This window comes from Furipterus horrens, unplaced genomic scaffold, assembly GCF_987537825.1.
Source record: "Furipterus horrens unplaced genomic scaffold, mFurHor1.1.pri manual_scaffold_5, whole genome shotgun sequence".
Taxonomy (NCBI): domain Eukaryota; kingdom Metazoa; phylum Chordata; class Mammalia; order Chiroptera; family Furipteridae; genus Furipterus; species Furipterus horrens.
The window spans coordinates 154,381,743-154,409,494 of record NW_028327175.1 but is presented as its reverse complement, the minus strand read 5'-3'; the positions used below and the strand labels follow the sequence as shown (position 1 = coordinate 154,409,494).

Here is a 27,752-nt window from a genome sequence, read left to right as displayed (position 1 = left end):
TAAAAATAATAATTTAAATTTAAAGAAAAAAGAAACAGCAGATGGGACAAATAGATAACAAATCATTAGTTGGCCAACCTAATTTCATCTATACTATGCAATGCATTAAGTTGAAATGAGCTAAAAATCTCAATTAAAATTCAGGGATAGGCAGATTAATAAATAAAACCTAACTCTGTGCTGTTTATAAGAGGCATACTTTAACTATAAGAGAGATTGAAAATAACAGGATGACAGATGAACAAATAAATGGAAGTTGATTTAGCCATATGGATGTCATACAAATGCTCACGGTAAGACAAGAGAAAATGGTCAATGCAATTGGATATAACAACCTTAAATTTGATTACATTTATTAAGATTAGCTTTACTAAAGTCAGTGAAGAACTTTAAAAAACTAAAAGGTTGTAGATGGAAATCCATAGTCACTTTAACATATCTCTTTCATAAACTTATGGCACAAGTTGATAACAAAGTAAGAATATGGTCACTAAAGAACATTATTAATCAACTTGACCTAGTTAACTATAGAATATTCTCCACCCTACCCTATCAAAATGTAGAATATACAGTATTTTCTATTTAGAAAAGTTGTTTATATGCTGGGCTATGAAGCAAATCCCACAAATTTCAAATAATTAATTCATGTAGAGTAAGTTCTGTGGCCATAATGCAATTAAACTAGAAATACAAGAAACATCTCCCAAATATTTTGAAATTAAGCAACAGTACATTCTAAAATAATCTTATCATAAAGAAGAATTTATGATTTACATGTGAAAATATTTTAAAGTTAATGAAATGAAAATGTTTTACAACTGGTGGTGAACAGTTAAAGCAGTACTTAGAGGGAAATTTATAGCTCTTAATGTATATTGTGACTAAGAATGTTGAAAGTCATTTTCTGTTCAGAACACTAGCAAACAGCTAGTTAACAAACCCAGTGAATAAAGAATGAATGACATAACAAAAATAGAAGTGAAACAGGAAACATATAAAACATCTAAAGGACAAAATTTGTTACTACTACAGATGTTAAAAAATACACTAGCAAGCTGTTAAGTGCAACTTAATGCCAATATACTTGAAAATTTAGGTGAAATGGACAAATTTTTGAAATATCAGATAAAATATATAAGAATAAATATATAAGATAAAATTGAAAATTTGGATAATTTTTATTTTAAAATTTTTCTACATGTATAAGAAGAAATACCACAGACCCTCTAGAGATTAGAAAAATAGAATTCTTTCCAGCTCATTTTATGTGTCAGCATAATATTAATAACAGAACCTGGATGGTCTATTACAATAAAGGAAAATTGTAGATCAGTACACAGCATACATATGGATGCAAAAAGTAACAAAGAGTTTAGCTAATAAAATTAATGATATATAAAATGCATAATGTAACAAGAACAGATGGGTTTATTTCTGAAAATCAAAGCTAGATTACTATTTGAAAAAAACCATTTAATTCCTTAACAGCAGTGAGAAAAGCTGTGTATTAGAAACAAAAATCTTTTTATAAAATTCAGTACCTATTTATGATTTTTAAAAATTTTAGCGACTTAGGAATAAAGGCAACTTCACTTTTTCTGATAAAGATTAGCTACACAAACTCTTTAGCTCTTACCATATTTAACAGTGAAATATTGAGTGTTTTCTTTACTGACACTGGGAAGACAACAATGTCCAGTGTCATTACTAATTTTCAACAGTTCTATATTACTTTACAGGCTGTTACAGGTTATGTGATTGATATAATACAGGGTGCAGTGCTACTAATGTGTGTAGATAAACCAAGATCTTCTAATTTTTGTTCTTCTTGTGAATTCTAGTGGGTTGATATTGTGTAGAATGATGACTACTCATGTATTTATGAACATTAGTAGAAAACTTATAAAAATTACAATTTTGTGTTTTATACTTTGTTTTAAAGAATCCATTGTAATGTTGATACCTAAATTTTGTTTCATCATTTCAAAGCTCACAAGCATTTTTAAATTACATAATTTACTGTGTAATATGAAATTATTGAATGTAAATTTATACAATATTTCTGCTAAAAGGAACTAGGAGAAGTATAAATTCAAATGCCTTATTAGGCCATGAGGAAACCATCCTTCCATTATATCTCCTGTGTACTTTCCTGCCTTATAAATTTTTCTTGTGAGAAAGTTATAGGTATAGGGTAATTACTCTTATGGATTTTAGAAGAGGCAGAGAGGGTGCCTAAATCACATTAGTTAAATATGGTCTGAGGCACCTTTCTTTTGAACATTAGGGTAGTAATTTCTTACTAGTTTTTTTGCCATGAATTTTAAGAACTACCAAATTAAAGCTTCTATATAAATTAAGATGTAAATATGCTATATTTATATGATGACTTCTTTTCTCTCTTATTTGGGTGGTTGGGGATTTAAGTGTGTTCTTACCAAGGTGCTTCCAGAAAGCAGAGAGATTTTCTTTTACCACTAGAGAAAATAATCAGGGTAACAGAAGTGATAATACTCTGAATATAAAGGGCCTGATCGTGAGGTGTAAAATCAGCAGTACCACTGTCCTTGGTGTACTGTTCAGACACACTTCAAAGCGTATTGTAGGACTCATGGTCCTATTTCCAAGAAAAAGAAATTAAGGATAGAAGTATTAAGATGGTGACTGTTCTTTCCCCTCATTCCGGCTGGTGGTAAAAAAAATACAAATCTTTTATTTTAACCATTATATTTTTAAACTGTAAATATAGCTATTTTGAGATCACTTGTTCCCTTGCTTCTTTACATTGTCTTAAAAGTCCGGAGCAGATTTGTCTGATTGATAGCACTCAGTTGCTAACTAAGTAGCATGGAATGTATTTGCATTTTCCAGTATCTACAGTGAGAGATGCATGAAAAAATAGGAGTTTCCCCAAGCCTAAGGAAGAGTTTCTTTCATAAGCTGAGCAGTAAAAACAATAACAAATATTGAATGCTTGATGTTTTAGTGATTCTCCCATATTACTCCTTTCTGTGTGGCAGTTGAGAAGACAGAGAAAGAGTCAAGGGCTACGTGGGGGTCAAGAGGAGGGGTACCTAGCTTCTGGAGAGTCGGGAAGGCCTCCTGAGGGCTGTGTGTTAGGTTGGCTATCTGCTCGTTGGTTAGTTCTCCCACTGAAACCTTGATCTGTTCCCTCTTTTGGGCCATACTTCTCTGTCTCATCATCTTGACAGGCACCTGTGTTTATTTGCCTCTGTGTCTTAGGTAGAGCTATACCATCTTCTTCCCCTTGGGCTATCTAGATCTATTAGATAGTCATTATGGTGATTTATATATCTAATCAAAGAGAATGCTAATGGAAGTATAGACTAGGTTTATGGTTTTTTTGTTGGGTGACAGTATTTCCTGTTTAAGCAAGGAAAGTACATTAGGATGAAGGAAATATACATATTTGGCCATTATCAGGTCTTTATTTGGAAGAAAAAACATGTCCTACTACAAAAGGAAAGAGAATTAAGCTTAATTAAAAGTAAAAAGATGATATTTGATGACTAATTTTTTAAGTTTATTCAGTCCATTTAGCATATGTAAGTCAGCTCTAAGCTTCTCTAAAATGGTATCTCTACATCCAGGTCCGTCGTGGTACATACTTGAATTTTATTCTGAATAGTCTTTTTAAAAAAAATTCTAAAATTTAGATCATATTCAGATCTGTAGAGAGCTCTAGCTAAGCTCTTTAGAAATAGTATTTCTGTTGTTTGTTTATTTTCGGTCCTTTATTTTTGCCTTTATAGAAAGAACACTTGTGTTAGTTGCCACTAACATGGATTTTAATTTCAACTCTTTTATAACTTTATGAGTTTATGCCATTTAACCTAATTTCATTTGTCCTAATTACATCTACCATTAGGTAGGATGATGAATATGGAGAGTTGTTTTGTTGTTTTAGATTTGTAAATACTTTGTAAATGTGAAGTGTTTCCTTACTCTAGAAATAAAACATGCAGATTGTCACTAAATACACTTTTCCCCAGCCCAAACTGCTTGTTGTTCCTCATGGCTAGGAAGAATGAGGATGCTTCAGGGAATAGGGTTGCCACTATAAGGGGTTTACTATAGAGAATGATGGCAAAATTTCTATGACTTTATACCGGATCTCACTCTGAAAGATTAAGAAATTGAGAGAGTTAGGGAACAGTGCAGTGAACATGAATTAGAAATAAGCTTTTGCTCTGGCAGATGTGGCTCAATGGATTGAGCACTGGACTGTGAACTGAAGGGTCACTGGTTCGATTCCCAGTCAGGGCACATGCCTGGGTTGTGGGCCAGGACCCCAGTGGGGGCAAGTGATAGGCAACCAACCGACACATCTCTGACACATCTGTAATAAATAAATAAATAAAATCTTTTAAAAAAAGAAAAGAAAGAAATGAGGTTTTGCTAGCCAAGATTCTCTTTATTTTCTGTTATTGGGTTCTTCTTGTGTGGGGTCCTCAAAGTCTCCTAATATAGAATGTATGTGCAACCAAAGAGCCATGGATAACACCTTAATGAAACATATAGGTGAGTACTGAGAATTTTTGATATCTGTCTGTTGTATGTTAACATTATCATTCAGTGGGTTTTTAATTATTCTTTTTTTTTCTTTATTTGTGCATTAGATTTTATTAAAATGTCCCAGGAAATAGCTCTAGGGATTGAAATGTGGAATCAAGTGAAAAAATGAACAAATGCATGGTCAGGATAAAGTGTGGGTTAGTAGTTTTGAAAATAACATTTTTTTGTTTCATGTTACACAGGATTAGTTATTGGCTCTTATGTCCTCATTTTTATGATACCCATTTACATAGAGATATATAGATAATTTAAAGGTAGGGTATTGAAAACCTTGGGATGTATGCACTCCTATGTTCATTTCATCATTTACAATAGCCAAGATTTGGAAGTAGCCCAGGTGTCCGTTAGTAGGTGAGTGGATAAAAATGCTGTGGTCCATTTACACAGTGGAATACAGTAAAAAAGAAGGAAATCTTACACTTTATGAAAGCATGGATGGACCTGAAGAGCATTATGCTAAGTGAAATACGACAGTCAGAGGAAGACAAGCACTATATGATTTCACTCATATGTGGAATCTAATGAACAAAATAAACTAATAAAATAGAAACAGACTCAGATAGAGAACAGACTGACAGCTGTCAGGCAAGTGAGGTACAGGATGGATGAAAAAGGTGAAGGGATTAAGCACTGAAGAAAAGAAACAACTCAGACACAGAACATTATGGGGATTATAAGAGGGAAAAGGTGATGGAGTGATGTAGTATAGGATACAGGGGAAAGAAATGGTGATAGAAGGAGACTTGGCGTGGGGTGGTGAATACAAAATACAATATACAGATGATGGATTATAGTATTGTACACCTGAAACTTAATAATTTTATTAACCAATGTTACCCCAATAAATTTAATTTAAAAAAAAGAAAAAAAAAAACAGAACTTGTTTTTCAGCCTTGTTAACACTTCCCAGTTTCAAAGGCACATTCTTCCAAAGCTTACTTTAAAAAAAAAGGTTTTATTCAATTTTAAGAGAGAGGGGAAGGGAGGTACAAAGAGAGGAAGAGAAATGTTGATACATTGATGACTGGTTGCCTTTCACAGTCCTCGAATCAGACACCTGGCAGGCAATCCAGGCATGTGCACTATAACTGGGAATCGAACCGGCAACCTTTTGGTTAGTAGACTGGCGCTCAACCCACTGAGCCACACCAGCCAGGGCCCAATGCTTACTTTCTTTCATACTACTTCCAATGTGCTTTCTACTCTTCTCTCCCCCAGCAACATACAAAATTGCCTTTTTCTTCAAATTTTTTGTTGGGAAGAGTAGTGATTCAGAGCTTTTAAACTCCTAGGTGAAATTTGAAATATAACCGAGGCAAATGCCACTGAGATTTAAAAGTTTTAGAGGCATATGTGCAGTATCATAATATCTTATCAAATCTTAAATATGAAATTGAAAGGCATTATATAGCCACCTTGATAACTACATAGTTACATAAACCCATGTGCCTAGATTTTATTTTGCTCTTACTGTGGTTAATAAAGATGTTAAGATGGTTTTGTATTATTTGATAGGAATTTTGAAAAACAGGTGTAATGGTTCAAATTGCATATAAGGATGAAAATGCAAGTTTTCAGAGCATTTGTATTTGAAATCCAGTTTCCTTTAACTGAATATGAACTGGTATATTTAGCTTTATTAAAGATAATAAATATCTACATTCTCTTTCTTGCATATGAGAAAGGTAAAATAATTTCTTGCATTGCAGTGTTCCCACTCCTGGATTATTACCATTTTTGGACAAGTTGTCTTATAAATTTTATTGTCAAGATTGCAGCACCTAAAACAACAATGTCTGATAGCACATTCAGAGGCACTTTGTCAGAAGGTATCTGACCTTCTGTTGTGAGGTAGTGTCTCCATTTTTCTGGGTCAGTTCTTTCTGTAAAGGACTGGAACTGTGTAGCTAGGGAACAAGATTTAAAAACAAAAAAAGTCACAAGTAAATTTTAAAAAACCTCTTGAAATGTAGTTTTAGCATATGTAATTATAGATTATATTAAGTTGTGTTTATTACTATGATAATTTAAAGAAATAAAATTAATACAATTAAAGTGAAAGCCAAATTATATGTTTTTTTCTAACTCTCAAAAAGTGTAAATCTATCTTTTTAAAAAACTTGTTTGAACCCAAATTTATATTCAGAAGGAATAGCAAGACCATGCTTTATTTGTGCTTTATTGATAAAAACGTTTGATGCCAATACATCAAATTTAATGGAGCTGAAATAGTAGTACATTTTAAACTATAATGGAATATGTTTATTACCTCTTCTTTGGTAAGCTTTTAATGTATTCTATGACAATAGTGTTGTATCAGTACAGTATCTGAAGGTTTTTAAGGGTGCCATGAATCACTTAAGTTCTTTCTGTGCTTTTTGTTAGTAATAAAGATAGTCTTTGATTTATTTAGTTTTCTTGAGAAACAGCCTTGTGACTTTATTTTGGTACTCGGCTTCAAAAAACTGTCTATGTTTACATATTATTTTTCCTGAAGAAAGTTATAAGAATTTAATTATTCAAAATTTAACTGAGAAATGACACCAAGGTAAAGTGACCTTGTACTTCATTTACAAATATTGGAAAAAACCTCATAAAACAAATAGTAAGTGCTTAAATGAAGACATTGTCAAAGGCATTTCTTCATTTATATAGCAGGATAGTTGTGTGGTTAATGCTCTTTTGTTTCTGCCTTAATTGTCAGTGGATAGCAAGAAGATGGACAAGTTTTTTGCAGGATGGTCAATGAGCTCACTACAGGATTGTAGCAACATTTTTGCTCCGTGAAATTCATCTTCTGGGAGAAATCACTAGCAGCATTATTTTGCCTTTTTGCATATGCAAGAAAGAGAATGAAGATATTTATTATCTTTAAAAACTGTGTTAATGTGACTCATTACTTTATTATTTTTTATTGTGTTTTTTCCATTACCACTTATCCCCCTTATATCCTGCTACCACCACTGTCACCACAAGGCTGTCCATGTCCATGAGTTCTTTATCCTTTTTGCTCAATCCCGCCATCCCTAACATGCTCCATAACAGTCATTCCTGCTCTCTCTCTGAGTTTGACTCTTGTTGTTTGTTAGTTCAGTTTATTCATGAGACATGAGTGAAATCATATGGTATTTGTCTTTCGTTCATTACTTTTAAAAATTCATATTATACCTTTAAGTTTAACAGTTTTTCAGGTATAGATAGAAAATAAGAATCCTAAATCTTGTGAAATGTAATTAAAATATGTGTTTCTACATATTCTCTATTTAAAATTTTTAATGTAACCAAAATTCATGCCTCAAATTAATTAAATTGAAACAACCCTCTTTTTAGCAAAGTTAAAGTATATCTCAAACAGGATTACATGTTTTGATATGATTCTATTTCCTAGACATTTATTAGATTATGTTATATGCTAAGTACATGTTATATACTTGCACTGGAAAGATGCAAAGACATATATCAGTGTCTTCAAGAACGTTATAGCCTAGAACTTCTGGACAAGATGGAGGTGTAGGTAGACACACTTGGCCTCCTTGCACAACCATAAGAAGGATCACAACTAACCTCAAAACAAAAAACACCCAGAAATGCCAGAAAATTGGACTGTGTGAAAGTCCAACAACCAAGAATTTAAAGAGGCCACATTCTTCCAAATGGGCAGAAGGGGAGAGACAGGGAACCAGGGTGGAGAGGATGCAGTGTGGCAGCACTGAGGCCATAGCAGCCAGCAGAATGGGCAACCCAACATTCACATGTGGTGGATAAAAAGCGGGAAGGATACCTTGGAAATGAGTGATCCCAGCCCCAGGCCAGACCACACAGACACAGCCTTGGGTGCAAGCACCAGAAAAATAAAGTCTCATAACCTCTGGCTGTAAAAACCAGTGGGGGTTGCGGCAGTGGAAAAACTGCGGTTCTTTCAAGTAGTCCCTTTAAAGGGCCCTAATGGTCCTGGAACATATGCAGACCCACCCACTCTGGGAACCATGACCAGGGCAACAGCTGGAGGGATGCCAGTCACATTCGGGAAGGGGGTGAAGTGACTGGAAATGGGGCAAGTGCAGAGCAAGCAGCATTGTTCCTTCTCTGATCCCTACCCCACATACAGAGCCACAGACTGGTGAAGCAGGTTGCCCTGCCCTGGCAAATAGTTTCTTTAAACATGACTTTTACTGTGTTATTATACTTCTTAGAAACCTTTAGATTTCTACCTACTCCTTACACTGTCAGTTACAGATTTCTTTTCCTCGTCGTCACCTTTCATGTTGTTCATGTTTTTTTCATGGATCATTACTTAAAATAGGTTGCTTTAGTTGCGCCAGAACATGTAATGCTCATACTTGTATTTTTGCCTTTCTATATATTGCTGTTACCTTTTAAAATATTTTTCTTAATTCAGCCAACAACTGTGCTGTTACAAATTTTACAGTTATGTACAATCTGTACAGTAATGTATGTGAAATTGACTAAGTTTGTTGCTCTACATAGAATATGCACATTAAAACATATTGGAGCAATAAGAGAACATCAGTGATAAAAACTTGGCCTGTAAAAACTTGGAAATACATTAAAGTTTATTCCAACAAGAATTATGCTTAGCTGTCTCTGGAATAAATGAGATATTTCTGTATAAATAAACTGATTAGTTATAGTGTAAATTAATTGTCAAATAGATACTTCAGGGATTTGTGAGATGCAATTAAAATGTAATTGGAATTTAGTAAGCAGCTGTCTATCTAATCAGCTGTATTTGCTCCCTTTTAGAGATTGGAAGGGAAGAAAAGAGAGATTCAGTTTAGGCTTTAGATACAGAAAGGAAATTCATTCAAGCACTGGCTGCAGTAGAGGATGTCCTATTCTACTCTTATGGTTCAGTAGTTCCCTATTTACACTATTTATGTTTACCAAGTAATAATTTGATTATAATTTGATTTTTTAAGTCGCTTCCCTAAGGAAAATACTGTACTACTGCTAATCCATGTGTTGCACATTAACTGAAAGCTAACATTGATAATTTTATTTTATTTTATTTTTTTTTCAGATTTAATGTGTTTTATTGATTAAAATATTACATTTGTGCCAATTTCCCTTCCCTCTGTTCCCCTCCACCCGGTGGCCCCCCTCCCTCCAGTTGTCCCCCCCTTTTAGATTATGTCCATTAGTTGTGCATACAGTTCCTCCCAACCTCTCTCCATCTATTCCATTCCCTCCTACCTTGGTCCCCAATTCCTATATCATCTCCCTCCCTCTCCCCACTCCCCCTCCCTGTTGACCTCCCCCCAATATGCTTCCCATACCCACAGTTCCTTTTCCACTCTCGTTGCCTATTTAGTTTGCCTTTGTTTCATCTCCCTAGCTTCTGTTTTTTTAAACCAGTCCCTTTAACATCTCATATAACAGTGGTTTGGATCTAATGAACTCTTTCAGTTTTATTTTGTCCTGGAAACACTTTCTCTGTCCTTCTATTCTGAATGACAATTTCGCTGGATAGAGTATTCGTGGTTGTAGGTTTTGGATTTTCATTACTTTGAATATTTCTTGCCAGTCTCTTCTTGCCTGTAGGGTTTCCCTTGAGAAGTCAGCTGATAGTCTAATTGGGACCCCTTTGTACATAATTCTTTTCTTCTCTCTTGCTGCTTTTAAGATTCTCTCTTTATCTTTAATTTTTGACATTTTGATTATAATGTGTCTTGGAGTGGTTCTCCCTGGGTCCAGTCTCTTGGGAACTCTCCTTGCTTCCTGGACCTGCAAGTCTATTCCCTTCCCCAAGTCTGGGAAGTTCTCCTTTATTATATTTTCACTCAATTTTTCAAGTTCTAGTTCATCTTCCTCACTCTCTGGCAAACCAATGATTCTTATGTTGGGCCTTTTATAGCTGTCCCAGAGGTTTCTGATCCTCTCATTGTTGCTTCCCATTTCCTCTCGCTGCATTGGTTGACTGCTTGTTCCTTCTCCATATTCCAGTTTGTTGAAATGAACTCTGGATTTTTTTTTTCTCACCATCTATCTCGTATGCTGTTTTGTTCCTTTCGTTATGAAAGTTTTTCACTTCTTTCTTATCTTTTTCCTGCTCTTTTGTGAATTCTGTAAGCCACCTGATAACAATGGCCCAGAACTGAGCCTCTGACAGGTTTCTTATCTGTTCATCTGTCAGGTTCTCTATCTGCTGTCTGGTGAGTTGTGTCACCGGGATTTCTATAGTTGTCTGCCTCATTTTGACAGATGCGTTTTGTTTTCTTGGGCCGGCTATAGGGGGCAGGGGGCAGGGGGCAGTGCCTGCGTACGCGTCACAAATCAGCGACCGGCGCCTGCCTGTCCGCGACCTATTTCACAGCCCTGTGGTGCTTTCTTTGGGGGCGGGGGTCCAAGATGGATTCTCACAGTTATTCAGCTAGGAGACCGGGATCCGTCCTCCCGCCCCCCTGGGCCTCACTGTTCAAGGCGATGCGGCGGCCTCTCTCCCCAGCGCCGGAGTCGCGCACCACCAGGGGCTTGCGCAGCCGGGACTCCTCGGGGTCGCGCACCGCCAGGGGCTTGCGCAGCTGGGATTCCTCGCTGCCCCGCCGCTGTCCAGGTGCGACCGCAAACAGCACTGCCCTCTTTAACTCTTACCTGCCCAAATGGCACCGCTGGTTTATAACTTCATATGTTGGACTTCCGTGTAGTTTTATTTTCTGGAATTTCTAGTTATCCTTTGTTTTGAAGTAGTTGTATTCCTCTCTAGTTGTAGAGGGAGACCTAGCGTGTCCGTCTAAGCCTCCATCTTGGCCGGAAGTCTAACATTGATAATTTTAAATAATAAATTTGCATTCTGGTTTATGTATCACAGTCAATGAGCTCGATTAATAAGTCTGTCTCTTAAGTGGAAGATGTAATCTCAATGTGCTTATAAAAACAGATTTCTGTATTTATAGCATTAGAATTAGACTATGCATCTTGGTCATTTTACCAGGATAAAGGCTATCCACGATGGCTTTAGCTAAGTTGGTAGTACATGGTAAAAATAAGTGTTAAGTTTGTCAAAGAATTTTATGATGCCAACAACATACAGGTCTAACTCCAAGTCTATCTCAAAGCCTAGTTCAACTTTTATCTCTTCTATTAAACTTTCTCGATTAGACTTATGCAGTGATTACTCAGTATAAAATATCACTCTGGAAGTCTCTTCTTTAAATGCTATATATTTTTTTAAAGCACTTATCACCGTCTTATGTAGCTATTTGTTTACTTGTCTGTTTATCATCATTCCTGTTTTGCACATACACCCTTCTACAGTAGTATTGTGAACTTCATAAGCAAGGATTTTGTTAATATACTGGTTTGTCTCCTTTGCTGTTTGCTGGCACACCTCAGTTGTTGAATGAATAAAATTGTTAAATTTGAGTCCCCCTTTTGGGCTTCTCTATTTGTAAGTTGTCGTCTATATAAAATAATTTGATTTTTGTGGTATATTTGATGTGTAAAAATCTGATCTCCATCGCCAATGAAAGCTCCAGTTTAGGTGAATGTGAGACTTTGCCATTGGGCACTGCAGGATACCTGCTATCTGCTTAAGGCCACACTGCCAAGACTGGAAGACATAATATATCTACCTAATACATAGAAAGAAAAACAGGGAGGCAGCAAAAATGAAGTGACAAAGAAATGTCTCAAATGAAAGAAGAGGACAAAACTCTTAGAAAAAGAAATAAATGAAATGGAGGCCAGTGGTGTACAAGATAGAGTTCAAAACAAGGATGCTCAATGAACTTAGGGGAAGAATAGATGGACCCAGTGAGAACTTTCAAAGACCTGGAAACCATGAAAAAGAACCGGTCAGAAATGAAGAATACATTAGATGGAATCAACAGCAGATTAGATGAAGCAGAGAACTGAATCAGTGACTTGGAATACAAGGTAATGTAAAACACCCTATCAGAACAGCAAAAAGAAAAAAATTTAAACAGTGAAGATAATTTAAGGGACCTCTGGGACACCATCAAGCATAACAGGATTAATATGATAAGACTACCAGAAAAGGAGAGCAAGGGATTGAGAACCCTATTTGAAGAAATAATGAGTGAAATGAAAAGTTCCCTAACCTGGCAAAGAAAAAAGACATGCAAGTCCAGGAAGTGCAGAGAGGCCCAAACAAGGTGAACCCAAAGAGGACCATATCAATTATAATTACAATGCCAAAAATTAAAGACAGAGAGACTCTTAAAAGCTGCAAGAGAAGGGCAGTTAATTAGCTACAGGAGGTCTCCCATAAGACTGTCAACTGATTTCTCAACAGAAATTTTACGAACCAGAAGGGTTTGGTACAAAATATTCAGTGATGAAAGCGAGGGCCTACACCTAATTATCACTTGACTCAGCAATGCTATCATTTAGAATTGAAAATGAAGCAAAGAAATTTTTGTACCAAAAATAGCTAAAGGAGTCCATTACAACCAAACCATCATCACAAGAAATGTTAAAGAGATTTTTTTAGTAAGGAAAAATATTTTTAAATGAATAATAAAATGGCGTTAACTACATACCTATTAATAATTACTTTAAATGCAAATGGATTAAATGCTCTAATAAAAAAATATAGGGTATCTGAATGGATAAGCCAACAAGACCCATACATATGCTGCCTACAAGAGACCCATTTCAGTTCAAAAGACACACAGTATAGGGATAGAAAAAGAAATATTATCAAATAGAAACTAAAAAAATCTAGGGTAGCAATACTTACATCAGACACAATAGAAAAAGAAATATTATCAAGTAGAAACTAAAAATATCTAGGGTAGCAATACTTACATCAGACACAATAGAAAAAGAAATATTATCAAGTAGAAACTAAAAAAATCTAGGGTAGCAATACTTACATCAGACACAATGGACTTTAAAACAACACCTCTAACAAGACATAGAAGAAGGACATTTTATAATGACAATGGATAAATCTAACATGAGGATATAATCCTTGTAAAGATCTGTTCACCCAGTGTAGGAGCATTTAAATATATGTCAAGTACTGACAGACACAAAGTGAGAGGCACACAGTAATACAGTCATAGTAGGGAACATTAATATCCCATTGACATCAGTGGATAGATCATCGAGACAGAAAATCAAACTTATAAAGAAAAAAGGGGATCCAAATCAAATCAGAAATGAAAGAAAAGTAGCAATTGAGTACAAATCTTTTGTATTTAGAATTACAAAGGGTTAGAAGAAAATACTCTTTACAAAGCGTTATGTGTCAACAAACTGGACAACGCAGAAGAAATGGATATTCTTAGAAATATACAATTTTCCAAGACTGAATCAAGAAAGAACAGACTAACAACTGATGAAACGGATACAATAAACAAAAAATTCCAACAAACAAAAGTTCTGGACCAGATTACTTCAAAGGTGAATTTGATGAAACGTTCAGACTTCTCTGAAATAACACTTAAAAGAAATTTAAGAGGGAAGCCTCCCACCTCATTTTATGAGGCCAGCATTACCCTGATTCCAAAACCAGAGATAGACATAACCATTAGAGGCCAATCAATATCCCTGATGAACATAGATGTAATATCTTCAACAAAATATTAGCAAACTGAATTAAACAATACATTAAAATCATCATACATGGTGATCAGTGGGGATTTATTCTTGGGATACAAGGTTAATTCAGTATCCAAAATACATAAAATCATACACCTTAACACCAACCCCCGCCCAAACTATACATTTAAAAGATGGGCAGAGGTACTCAATAGATATTTCGCCACAGAAAGGACAATAGATGGAGAATAGATATATGAAAGCGTGCACGATCATCAAAGAATGGCAAAGTAAAACCACAATGAAAAATCATCTTCACTCCTGTCAAAATGGCTATCAGTAAATCAACAAACAAGTGTTGGTGAGGATGAGGAAAGAAGTGAACCGTTGTATACTATTGCTGGAATTGTAAATTAGTGCAGCCACTATGGGAAACAATATGGAGATTCCTCAAAAAATTAAATCTGGAACTACCATCTGACCCAGCAATCATACTTCTGGGTATTTATTCGATGAAATGCAAAACTCTTAAATTCAAAAAGATATATACATCCCTATATTCATTGAAACATTATTTACAATAGCAAAATATAGAACCAACCTAAGTGTTTATTGATAGTTGGATAAAGAAGACTTGGTATATGTATACAATGGAATATTACCTGGCTATAAAAAGAATGGAACCTTACTGTTTGTGACAATATGGATGGACCTAAAGGGTGTTATGCTGAGTGAAATAAATTAATGGAGAAAGTTAAGTATCTCATGATTGCTCTTAGATGTGGAATCTAAAAACAAAATAAGTAAATATACAAAATTAAAACAAACTCATAGATACAGAGAACAAACTGATGGTTTTCAGTTGGAAGGGGTGTAGGAGGGCTTAATGAAAAAGACGAAGCGATTAAGAAATACCAATTGGTCTTTCCAAAATAGTCATGGGGATGTAAAATACAGCATAGGGAATATAATCAATAATATTGTAACAGTTATATATGGTGTAAGGTGTATGCTAGGCTTGTTTGTGGTATTACTTTATAAGTTATACTCCTGTAAGTAATATAATATTGAATGTCAATTATAACAAAAATAAAAGAAGTTAAAAATGTAGTATCTCAAAAATAAAGGGGAAAAAAAAACCCTTCCAGATTTAGGAAATACAGAAGTCACAAAGAAATGAAGAAGATTTAGGTTGATATCACATTTTTTAAAATCCTCATCCAAGGATATGTTTATTGATTTTATAGAGAGAAAAATATTGATGTGAGAAAGAAACATCAATTGCTTGCCTCCCATATGTGCCCCAAGTGGGGATCGAATCTGCAACCTAGGTACTTGGAATCAAACCTTCAACCTTTTGGTGTACAGAATGATGCTTCAACCAACTGAACCACTGTCCAGGGCCACTTTTTTTTTTTTTTTTTTTTTTTAACAGCAACTCTGAATGCAAGCAGAAAATGCATTAGTATTTTTTTAAAGTTTGAAGGCAAGAACTTGGAACTTTTACTCAACCAAACTGTCATTCAGATACAAAGACATAGTAAAAATTGTTATCATGCATATTTCTCTCAGAAGATCTGGTACATAAAAATACTCACATTTAAAAATAGCTTTAAATGAAACCCTGAGATGAGCAACATTTTTTAAACGTTGAAAGTAATATATGAAATACATTGGTAAAGCTTTTTTTCCCTTAAAAAAGTATTTTAAAGCCAAAGAACAGAGAAACAATATCTATAATGAACCAGAATTAAAAATTTAGGTGATGATCCTGGCCAGTGTGGCTCAGTTGGTTGGAACATCTGTCCCATAGACTGAAGTGTCATCGTGGGTTTGATTCCTGGTCAGGGCACATGCCTGGATTGCAGGTGCGGTCCCCAGTTGGGACCTGTGGTAGAGGCAAGTGATTGATGTGTCTTTCTCACATCGATGTTTCTCTCCCTGTCTCTCCTTTGGTAAGGATTTTTTAAAAAATCTAGGTGATGATTTTTCAAACAATGTATTTGAAAGATTGCCTTATAAAAACTTTGTCAATTTCAGGACTAGCTTTTATACATCATAAAAAGTCATAAGCACTGATATCCTAGGAATGTTTAATTGGTGTAAGAATTTTTATTCCCATACTCTTAGGTCCTATACTTTGCGGACAAGTAATAGACACCTTATACAGGCAAACCATCAGTAGAAACAGATGCAGTAATGGTGGAGAGAAGTGAAAGACAGACATTAAAACAATATTATAAATAAATTCAATATGTAAAAGGATTTAAAGGCAGACATAGAAATATGAAAGAACCAAGTGAACATTTAGGAGATGAAAAATACAGTAACTGAAATGAAAAATCCACTGGATGGTCTTAATAGCATAATAGACATGTCAAAAGAAAAATAATGGACCTTAATGTAAAAGTAAAAACTACACAAAATGGAGCTCAGTGAGTAAAGACTAGGGAAAAAACAAATAGAATCTTAGTGATCTGTGGAATGATATCAAACATTCTAACATAAGCATATTGGAGTTTCAGCAGTGAGGTAGTCATGAAAAATACTTGATGAAATGATGTCCAAAAATGTTTCATATTTGGAAGAACATTAAATGGGTAGCTTCAAGAAGGTCAATCACAAGATAAACACACCAAATCAAACAAACAAAAAAACACCCCACTAATCACATACCAAAGTACATCATAATCGGATCTCTGAAAATCAGTAATAATGGAGAAAATGTTAAAAGCAACATGTAAATACAGACACATTACAGCCAGAGGAACAAAATGACTGCAGACTTGCCACAATTTTCAAACCAAAAGGCAAAGGAATGACATCTTTGAAGTACTGAAAGAAAACTCTCAACCTGGAATTCTTTATACAGAATGTGCAACCTTCAAAGTAAAGACAAATTATTTTTAAGCAAACAGAAGCTGAATGAATTTATTATTAAGAATCATGAACTACAAGAAATGTTAAGGGTCATTTAGTAGATGAAAAGTGATAGAAGATGGAAACTTGAAACTATAATAAATGATTAATTTGTTGGAAAACAGATTTTATAAAGCTTTATAGTTCACCTAAAAGGGCATTGACAGTTTAAAGCAAAAATAATTTACTTTTGGTTTACTAATATGTAAAATTAAGGTGTTATGGTAACAGTGGTACAAAGGATAGGAAGGAATGGAAGTGTACTGTTGTATCTTGCGTTATAAAGTGAATAATGATGAGTGATGAGGAGTCCTCTTTACTGCCATTGAGGCATCTGTCAGGACTTGATTATAGACTGTACTAGATGCCCCACCAAGAGTATGGTCAGATAAAAATAGGCTACTGTCTGCCTCATAATTTTAAACTCATGGTGGTTTACCTCTAATTCTCAGGAGTGAGTCAAAGCAGAACAGTACTGTAGCATAAAATGCATGTTTCAGTTGATATATTCGCAGCACAGCATAGTGCAGAGACCATGACCTTCATTACCACGTGATCAAGATTAGCCAAGTACATATTAGACTTAAACCCAGAAATTAAGTCCTCAAGCTAAGGAAGTTACAGGGGCAGAGAAGATCTTTTGACAATAAACCTCAACATAACCTTATTTCTTATATCACAAGGTTCCAGTGTTTCATATGGTAGTAAAACCACCCCAAAATCTATCTTTCTATTGCAGTGTTTACATGAATATTTGGAAAAAAGAAAAAAATATTTCTGTTAACTCAATGCATATGGTATTAATAAGTAGATGATGTTTAAAATTCTTCATCTACAGGCTTTATGGTGGGGAAACTTTAACCCATTGCACTTAAATACACATTTTCAAAATATTTTGGATGCTTTTAAGATTAAAAAAAACATGGAATAGTAAGGCAAGGTATTTTTTTAGAAGAGTACTTTAGCCTCATTTTACATATAGCTGGTTACTACAGTTTCAGGATTTAAACTTCACAAAAAGACCAAAAAAGGTGTTTGAAAGTCAGGGCAAAACTTAGTCATTAGTGTGTCATATGTCCTTTTTCATTTATTGTTTAGCGACACTTACTGGTTTTTCATATGCTACCATATTTATGTAGTTATCTCAAGTTATATGTAACATCTATTACCTGAAAATGTGTCACTCTGAATTTCAAAGCTCAAATACAAAGAGAGCCTCACTCTATTTGAAGAAAAATAAAAGGGAAGAAGGAAACTGTTGTCTGACCAAGTCGTTTCTCTGTCTGCCACATAACATTTTAGCCAAAAGCCCTGCTTCAGTGGAGGCCAGAATTGTTAGTGTGAATTTTTCTCAGGATCTAGTGACTCATTCTGAGATTTTGCTCAGAAGACAAAATTCTGTGGTGACAGCGTATGCATGCTCACTTTTTTTCCTGTATGGGTTCCTGTTTCACTAGCACTTTTTATGTAAAGTATCTTAAATGATGGTACACCTGCTGTACTACTCTTCTAAGGCTGCCATAACGAAATAGTATAGACTGGCTGCCTTCAACAGAAATTTATTACAGTCCTGAAGAGAAGTTAAAGTTAAAAGTGTCAGCAGAATTGCTTCCTTCTGAGGGAAGAATCTGTTCCAGGCCTCTCTCCTTGACTTATAGATGACTAACTTCTCCATGTATCTTCACATCATCTCCCTTCTGTACTATGTCCAGATTTCCTCTTCTTGTTGGATTATGTCTCACCCTAATGGCCTCATTTAAAATTAATTACTTCTGTGAAAACCCTGTCTCCAAATATAGTCACCGTGCGGAAGTACTGGGAATTAGGCATTAAACTTGAACTTTTAAAATGGGATAAATGCAGCGCATAACACATGCTATTATAAAAATTTATCTTTAAAAAAGAATGTCTGCCTAAGAAATGAAATAATTTATTAAAATACACATGAATATTATAACCAGTGAAGATTTAGTTTCCCTATTGTCAGAAACATGGTTTTGAAAGGTCAGCAGAAATAAAATCTCAGCACTGGTCCTGGGAAGAATTAACTCCCTATTAAATGTTAGTAGCAGCTTCATAATCCCTTTTTGTTCTAGGAACCCTAGCCAAGAACTAGATTTAAAAAAATATATATATTAACCTCTCCCAGTACTGAATACTTTACAAATGTTTGCACAGATGTTTTTTAATACTTACCTTTACCCTGATATCTTTGTGTCTAGATACCGCTAGACATTGTTTAGATGGGTACGCCAAGCAGCTAATGTTAGTTTGTTGATTGGAATATAGGAAATGCTGTTGTTTGAGAATTTCTTACCATGTTTGAATCCCAACTTTGGCTGTGGTTTAACTTTTTGTGTAAAACTGCTCCCCTCCCCCAGCTTTTTGCCTATTTAACTGTATAGCTTGGTCAGTATGAAAGATCTCTTTTTTTCTCTTTATATATGTGTAATGTCCATATATATATACATATATTTTACAGAGGAGTACACTTTAATTTTATGTTTCAGTTACAATGGGCAGTAAATATATTTTCAGTTTCAGATATAGTGGTTATATTAATATAATTCTAGTACTCACCTGGTACCATATATAGTTATTACAATATTATTGTTTATATTTCTTACTCTGTAGTTTAATCCCTTTGACTGTTTTGTAATTACTAATTTGTACTTCTTAATTCCTTCACCTTTTTCACCCAGTACCCCCAACCCCCGTCCTCAATCTGGCAACCCTCAGTTTGTTCTCTGTATTTCTATTTTGTTTGTTCACTTATTTTTTTTTGGATTCCACATATAAGTGAAGTCATGGTATTTCTCTTTCTCTGATTTGTTTTACATAGCATAATAATCTAGAGGATTATTCATATTGTTACAAATGGTAAGGTTTCTTTTTATGGCCAAGTAATATTCCATAGTATATATGTACCACATCTTTTTTATCCACTTGTCTGTTGATGGGCACTTGGATTGCTTACATATCTTGGCTATTGTAAATAATGTTTCAGTGTACAGAGGGGATGATTTTATCTTTTAGAGTGTTTGGATTTCTTTGGATAGATACCTGGAAGTGGAATTGCTGGGTCATAAGTTGTTCTATTTTTTAATTTTTTTGAGAAACCTCTATACTGTTTTCCATAGTAACTGCACTAATCTGCACTCCCACTAACGGCGCACAAGAGTTCCCTTCCTTGCACACCATCACCAACACTTGTTTGTTGATTTATTGATGATGGACATTCTGACAGGTGTCAGATGATGTCTTATTGTAGTTTTAATTTGCATTCCTCTGATGACACTAGGCATCACTTCATATGGCTGTTGGGCATTTGTATGTCTTTTTAGCAGAATTGTCTATTCAGGTCCTCTAAGCACTATTTTTTGTTGTTGTTTTGGGTTTTTTGTTTTGTTTTGATTTTTAGTGATGAGTTGTATGAGTTCTTTATAAATTTTGATATTAAACCCTTATTAGATATCTCATTGGCAAATAGCTTCTCCCATTTACTAGGTTGTCTTTTTGTCTTGTTGACTGTTTACTTTCTTGTTCAAAAACTTCTTAGTTTTTTGTAGTCCCATTTGTTTTATTTTTTTTCTCTTGTTTCTCATGCCTTAGGAGATAAATCAAAAGATTTATTTCCAAAAGAAATGTCTGAGATTTTGCTGTCTGTGTTTTCTTCTATGATTTGTATGGTTTCAAGACTTATATTTAAGTCTTTAATCCATTTTGAGTTTATTCTTGTGTATGGTGTAAGAAGGTGGTCTAGTTTCATTTCTTTTTCAGCATCTGTCCAGTTTTTCCAACACTATTTATTGAATAGAATGTGTTTACCACAATGTATGTTGTAGCCTCCATTGTTAAATATTAGTTGACCATAAAGACGTGGGATTATTTCTGGGCTCTCCGTTCTGTTCCATTGATCGATGTGTCTGTTTTTATGCCAGTACTCTACTGTTTTGAATACTATGGCCTTGTAATATGTTTTTATATTGGGTAGTATGATATCTCTTATCTTTTCTTCTTTCTCAAGATTGCTGTGGTTATATGGGGATTTTTTGTGCTGCCATATGAAATTTTTAGATTATTTTTTCTAGTTCAGTGAAAAAATGCCATTGGTATTTTCTGTTTACTTATTTGTTTATTTATTTTAAATTGTTGTTCTATTACAGTTGTCTTGATCTTCCCTGTTGCTCTCCCCTGTCCCGCCCAAGCCCCCCATTCTCCCACAGTCGATCCCCGCCCTGTTGTTCACGAGGGATTGTATTGACTCTATAGAGTACTTTGAATTACTGTGGACATCTTAATGATGTTAATTCTTCCTATCCATAAGCTCAGGATATGCTTTTATTTATTTGTATCTTCTTCACTTTCTTTCTTCAGTGTCTTGTAATTTTCCAAGAACAGGTCTTCTTTTTTCTCCTTGGTTAAATATATACCTAGATATTTTTTTAAATGCAATTATAAATGGGATTGTTTTCTTAGTTTACCTTCCTAATAGCTCATTATTGGTATATGAAAATGCAAGCAGTTTCTGAATATTTATTTTGTACCTTGCTACTTGACTGAATTCATTTATCAGTTCTAGTAGTTTTGGGTGGAATCTTCAGGGTTCTCTCTAAATATTACCATGCCATCTGCAAATAATGACAGTTTTACTTTTTCCTGTCCAATTTAGTTGCCATTTATTTGTTTTGTCTGATTGCTATAGCTACAATTTCCAATACTACATTGAATCAAAGTGATGAAAATGGACACCTTTGTTTCATTCCTGTTTTTAAAGGAAATTAAAAAAAAATTTTTTCCATTGAGTATGGTGTTAATCTATGGGTTCACCATATATGGCCTTTATTATGTTGAGGTATGTTCCCTTGATGCCTTCTTTGCTGCATTTTTATCATAAATGGATGCTGGATTTTGTCAAGTGCTTTTTCTGCATCCATTGAAAGTGAGCATGTGATTTTTATCCTTCATTTTGTTTATGTGGTGGATCACATTAATTGATTTGCGGGTGTTGAACCAACCTTGCATCCCAGGAATAAATCCCACTTGATCAGGGTGAATGATCTTTTTAATGTATTGGTGAGTTTGGTTTGCTAATGTTTTGTAGAAGTTACTTGCATCTATGTTCATCAGGGATATTGGCATGTAATTTTTTTTGTTAATGTCATTGTCTTGTTTTGGTATCAGGGTAGTGCTGGCCTAGAAAAATGAGCTCAGGAACCTTCCCTTCTCTTGAATTTTTTTGTAATGAAGTCTCAGAAAGAGAGGTGTTAATGTTTTTATGAATGTTTGGTAAAATTCACCCATGATGCTATTTAGTCTAGGACTTTTGTTTGTTGGGAGTTTTTTTTATTACTGCTTCAATATTGTTGGGTGTAATTGGTATGTTCAGATTTTCTGTTTATTCTTGATTCAGTTTTGGAATATTGTATGTCTATAGGAATTTACAGTGGAGTACACTTTCAAATCCTATCGAATAGCCTGTTTACCAATAAGCTTTTTATAGAAATTAAAAGTGAGTAATCGCAGCTGTTTGCTAATTTTGATCACCTTGACTTAGTGTTTAGTGTTTTTACTGTACCTACTGTTCTGGTGCAGATGGTTGATTTTGCACTGTAGATGAAAAAATCTCACATTTAGCTTAAGTTCTGCCAATCTAAAGAAATAATAGTTTATTTGTTAATATGAATGCTCAAATAAAGCATGATATGATACCTTTATTTGAAGTTTAACCAGCAGCTGATTTTTTTTAAGTTCCCAGCTCTGAATCCTAAATCTTTATTTTCTTAGATATAGTCAGCAATCTGTACATGCCAATGTCTGAAAAGTAGAGACTGTCTTATGCCCAAACTTCTGTTTCCATCTCCTTCTGATATCAAATATGAGTTGTTGTGATTGTGTTCCTGATAATAAAAAAGGCAGTAGCTAACTATTGTTCATATTTACGATGGTTTTTTGTGGTCTGAAATTTTTTCACCTGGCCTCTTTGCCCCTTTTGGGATCATAACAATTAAGAGATTTTATTATTTTTATTTTATTCTGTACCACCTATATGAAAGATATTCTAATAGAAAGATGCTGCCAGGAATACAAAAATGAGTAAGGCAAGGATTTAACTCAGATAAATACGTTAATTACTGTAATTCCAGGTATATATTAGAGACAGTGGAAACTATCCTGTTATCAGAAAAATTATCAGTAATAAATTAGAGCTTTTTATATATAATCTAATATACAGGGACTTATCAAAGTCATAAAACAAGCTCTTATTGACTGCTTTTTGGGCAAAGCACTATTTTTTACTGTGCCAAAACATGAAGAAAAAAATACTTGTAAAAGAACATGCATTTAGTCCTGACTGGTGTGGCTCGGTTGGTCATGCATTGTCCCGTGGTCATTGGTTCGATCCTGGGTGGGGGCACATGCCTGGGTTGCTGCCAGTCTCCTGTCGGGGTGTGTAGAAGAAGCCAGCTGATGGATGTTTCTCTTCCTCTCTTTCTCCTTCCTTTCCCCTCTCTCCAAAAATCAATAAATAAAATCATTTTTTCTAAAAAATCTGCTTTTAAATAGTTTATGTGTTATTAACCTTTGATGCTTGAAATGTCTTAAGTACTTAGAAAACAACATAATGGTACTGGTAAATAACATGATATGATTTAAGTATGTAATCCCTAGTTAAAATATGATTTGGGCCTGGCCGGTGTGGCTTGGTTGGTTGGGCATCATCCTGCAAAGCAAAAGCTCCTGGGTTATATGGTCATTGCATATAACTGGCTTGCACTTTTGGGGTGTGTTTGAGAGGCAACTAATTGATGTTTCTCTCACATCAATCTTTCTCTCTCCTTTTCACTTCCTTCCCCTTTCTCTAAAAGTAAATAAATAAAATCCTTAAAAAATAAAAGAGAATGTAATTTGGCATTGGGACTGATTTAAACTGTGAGCAGTGTATAATTAGAGAGCACTTAATGGAAGAAAATTTTAATTTATCTTTGTATAGGTAAGAAGCATGGCTTTGGTTTAAAAATATTTGGGGGAGTTTATCTCAAACTATGTTCAATAGAAAACCCCTGTTCTTAAAAAAAAAGTGTCTTGGTATCTTGTTTAGTAATTAGGGGAATGCCTCTTTTCCCTGGACGATTCACAATAAAGTGAGGTAATAGATGAGGAAAGCTTAAAAAATTTTAGCCATGACTGGTGTTGCTCAATGGTTTGGGCATTGTACTGCAAACCCAAAGGTCACCAGTTTGATTCCCGGTCAGGGCACACACCTGGCTTGCGGACCAAGTGCCCCGCCAGGGGCGCATGGGAGTCAACAGATGTTTCTCTCTATTATTTTTAAAAGAGGAAAGGATGGAGAAAGAAAGGGAGGGAAAAATTCATGTGTGAGAGAAACATTGATCTGTTGCTTCTCACGGGCCCCCAACTAGGGACCTGGCCTGCAGCCCAGGCATGTGCCCCTACCCAGAATCGAACCAATCACTTTTTGGTTCTCAGCCTGGCACTCAGTCCACTGAGCTACACCAGCCTGGGCAACATATGTTTCTCTTGCACAACTTTCTCCCTCCCTTCCCCTCTCTCTAAAAATAAATAAATCTTTTTAAAAAAGAATTTTCAATCATTAGGTCAAGGGTTGGTTAGTCAGTGATAGAAGAAATTATATTAAAACATATTTAGCAAATGTTGTAACAGTTTTTTTCTCCTTATGGTTTTCTTGAGTTTCAATAAAATTTCTAATGTTTGTAAACTTGAGACAGAAGATGGATCTTCACCATTCTTGTTTTCTAAGAGTTAATTATTATCTGAATATGACTTAAATCTACATTTTAAGAGGCCATAATTGTGCCTAATTCTAAATAAGACCTGACCTAACAAATGTCCTCATTACTAAATGTAGCTAGTACTAGAGATTTCTTTAACTTCTGTCTTGGTCTATGACTGATAGACACAGCTTGAAAAACATTTAAAATAATGAATTACATTCTGATATTCATATATGATTCATAATTGAAGTAAAATATAGTTATGCTATGTTGTAAAGATTGCTTTTCACATTTTCTCTAGCCTAGCAGTTTAGGGAGATAAACATACGCCTTAGAGGCTCTTTAAAGAGGTTCTCATGCAGGAGAAAGCTATAATGGGGTACCATTTTTCAAATACCAGGCTAGTAAAGCTCAAAAGTTTTATTAACATCTTTTTGAAAGAGTATGGCAAAAGTGCCACTCATTCATTGCTGGTATGAGTATATTAGATATAAACTCTATGGAGAGCAGTTCTAATAACATACTCAGACATTTTTCTTCTAGGAACTTACTCTACAGCCTACATACATTTGTGGGAAATGACTTAAGGACTGGGTTTCTTCTTGTGAGTAACAATAGAAGACTGGAAGCAGTCTAAATATCTTTTAAATAAGTTATGATACATCCATTCAACGGAATAGAATGCAAGCAGCCATTAAAAAGAATGAAGTTGCTCTGAATATATTGATAGGGAATGGATTGGTTTTCAGAGTATAATAAGTTTTTGTTAAGATGCAGAACAAAGTACATAGAATTTTTTTAAAGTTCTTTTAATTCGTGGTTTGTATATTATGTATACATACAGGATGTGGCAAAAGTAGGTTTACAGTTGTGAGTAGTTGAAACAGTCTATTCTTGCATTATCATTTAGTAATTATTGTTTTATTTTCCATACAGACAACTGTAAACCTACTTTTGCCCCTTACTGTATATGCATGCTTGAATATACATAAAATATCTCTGGAAAAAACCACAAGGATTTGTTAAAACTTACTGCCTCTGAGCTAAACAAACTTTATGTACTTGAGTAAAAGGGTATCTGGTGTTTTCATGCATATACTTTAATTTTGTACTTCACGTTTCTGAGAGACATTGATTATCAGCATTTTTCTTAATGTCCTTGCTGTAGTATATATTTTAGTAGCTATTGAGGAAATGTGCTGAGACCTTTAAATTGAATATGCAATGGTTATTTGATGGTTCTTTACTAATGATTTTTTTCTAAGGTCTTAACTTTCATCCTGAAAGTAATGTTATGCAGTTTAGATTGTCTTTAACATTCAGAAAAGAAAATACATAGTTAGCAAAGGTTTTGTTTGTGTAAGGAAGATGGTTCTATAAAAGTACTCTTCCTGTGACAAGACATTTTCCTTTTTTCAGTTCTCCAAACTATAATATTATTTCCTAAAGTAGCAAATTTGAAAGATGTGCAGAATTTTTTATATCTAGACAAACAGAGATGTCCTGCCTTTTTAGTCCAACTATGTTATGAGTAGTTTTATTGTGCTTTTGATGATTATGCTAACATTATTTTAGAGAGTAGTTTGTGCCTCTGACAGCAAACATATGAAGCAATATGTGAGATTGAGTACCTGGCCTTGGCCTCCTAATTAGTATCATAATTAACAGAGCTTTCTGACCAGACTTAATTAGCGTATTACCTGAGATACTTGGTTGCATGTTGTATTCACTGAAGTGTCATAACTACCTATTGGAGTAGGTATTAAGTAATACATTTGTTTAATATGTTGTACCTTTCGCTTTTTTAAAAAAGTGCCAGTTATCTGCAATTTAATTATTATACCCATTAACTCAGATGTTCTACTTTTAGGAATTTATTTTATAGTTTATATGTATTTGTTAAAAATAACTTAAGTAAAGGTTCGTCATCATTATTATAAGATATTGACATAATTCAAAAACTGAATCATCCACAGAAAACTGAAAATTGAAGGCTGGTTGCCTTTTTTGGAAGGTTGTAAATTGACAATATTTTATGCATAAATTATGGGGAGCAATAACAGGGTAGATATTTATAGAACATTTGAAACAAAGGTGAACTCTGTTCTGATATATCCATTTAAAAATGAACTTGCTAATATACTAAAATAGGAAATGCATTTTTAGCACTTACAGGTATAATTCAAATATCACCTTTATTTCTAAACATTTTCCATATTGCATAGCTTCTAGAATGGTTCTTGACGTTATATAGACTGTAAAAGTATTGGTTAAATATATAAGTTATTGATTAATGTTTTTAAAATATTAGGACAAATATGGCATTCTGCCTTGAAGTGATGTGTTCTCTCCTCATATAACATGTTTTGGGTTAAAATATTTTTCCTACAAAAGATATTTTGAAGCCCTAACCTCTGCTGCCCGTGATGTGACCTAGTTGGTAATAGAGCTTTTTGCAGATGTAATCAATTTAGAATGAGGTTATTAGGGTGGACCCTAATTCAGTAAGACAAGTATTATAAAAAGAGAGAAAATGGACATAAATACACGAGATGACAGAGGCAGAGATTGGAGTGAAGCAGTTGTAAGCCAAGGAATTCAAAAATTGCCAGCAAACTACCAGAAGCTAGAAAGAGGTAAGGAAGAACTCCCTTACAGGTTTCAAGGTAGCGTGGCCTTCTAGATATCTTGATTTCAACTTTCTACTTTTAGAACCATGAGATAATAAATTTCAATTGTTTTAAGCCACCTTTGGTACTTTATCCCAGCAGCCGTAGGAAATGTATAAAACAAACTTAAAATATTTTGTTTTTATAATTTACAGTATATATTCTAACCTAATACCTCATTTTTAACTTCTCTTCTACCTTATTTTTTCACCTTTTCCTCTTTTTTCTTTAAATTTTCTTTGCCTTTTTCTCTCTACAATTTCATTCTCTTCTCTAGCTGAGG

The 27,752-nt window shown here is 34.4% G+C and overlaps 1 protein-coding gene and 1 pseudogene across 1 annotated transcript in view; one reads left to right on the top strand and one right to left on the bottom strand.

The window, feature by feature from the left end:
• The window catches only part of LOC150010139 (eukaryotic translation initiation factor 4B-like), a 44,637-nt pseudogene extending 37,017 nt beyond the window's left edge, over window positions 1-7,620 (bottom strand).
• Window positions 1-27,752, top strand: part of JMJD1C (jumonji domain containing 1C) — a 249,856-nt gene that overhangs the window by 99,042 nt on the left and 123,062 nt on the right. The gene's annotated exons all lie outside the window — the stretch shown is intronic.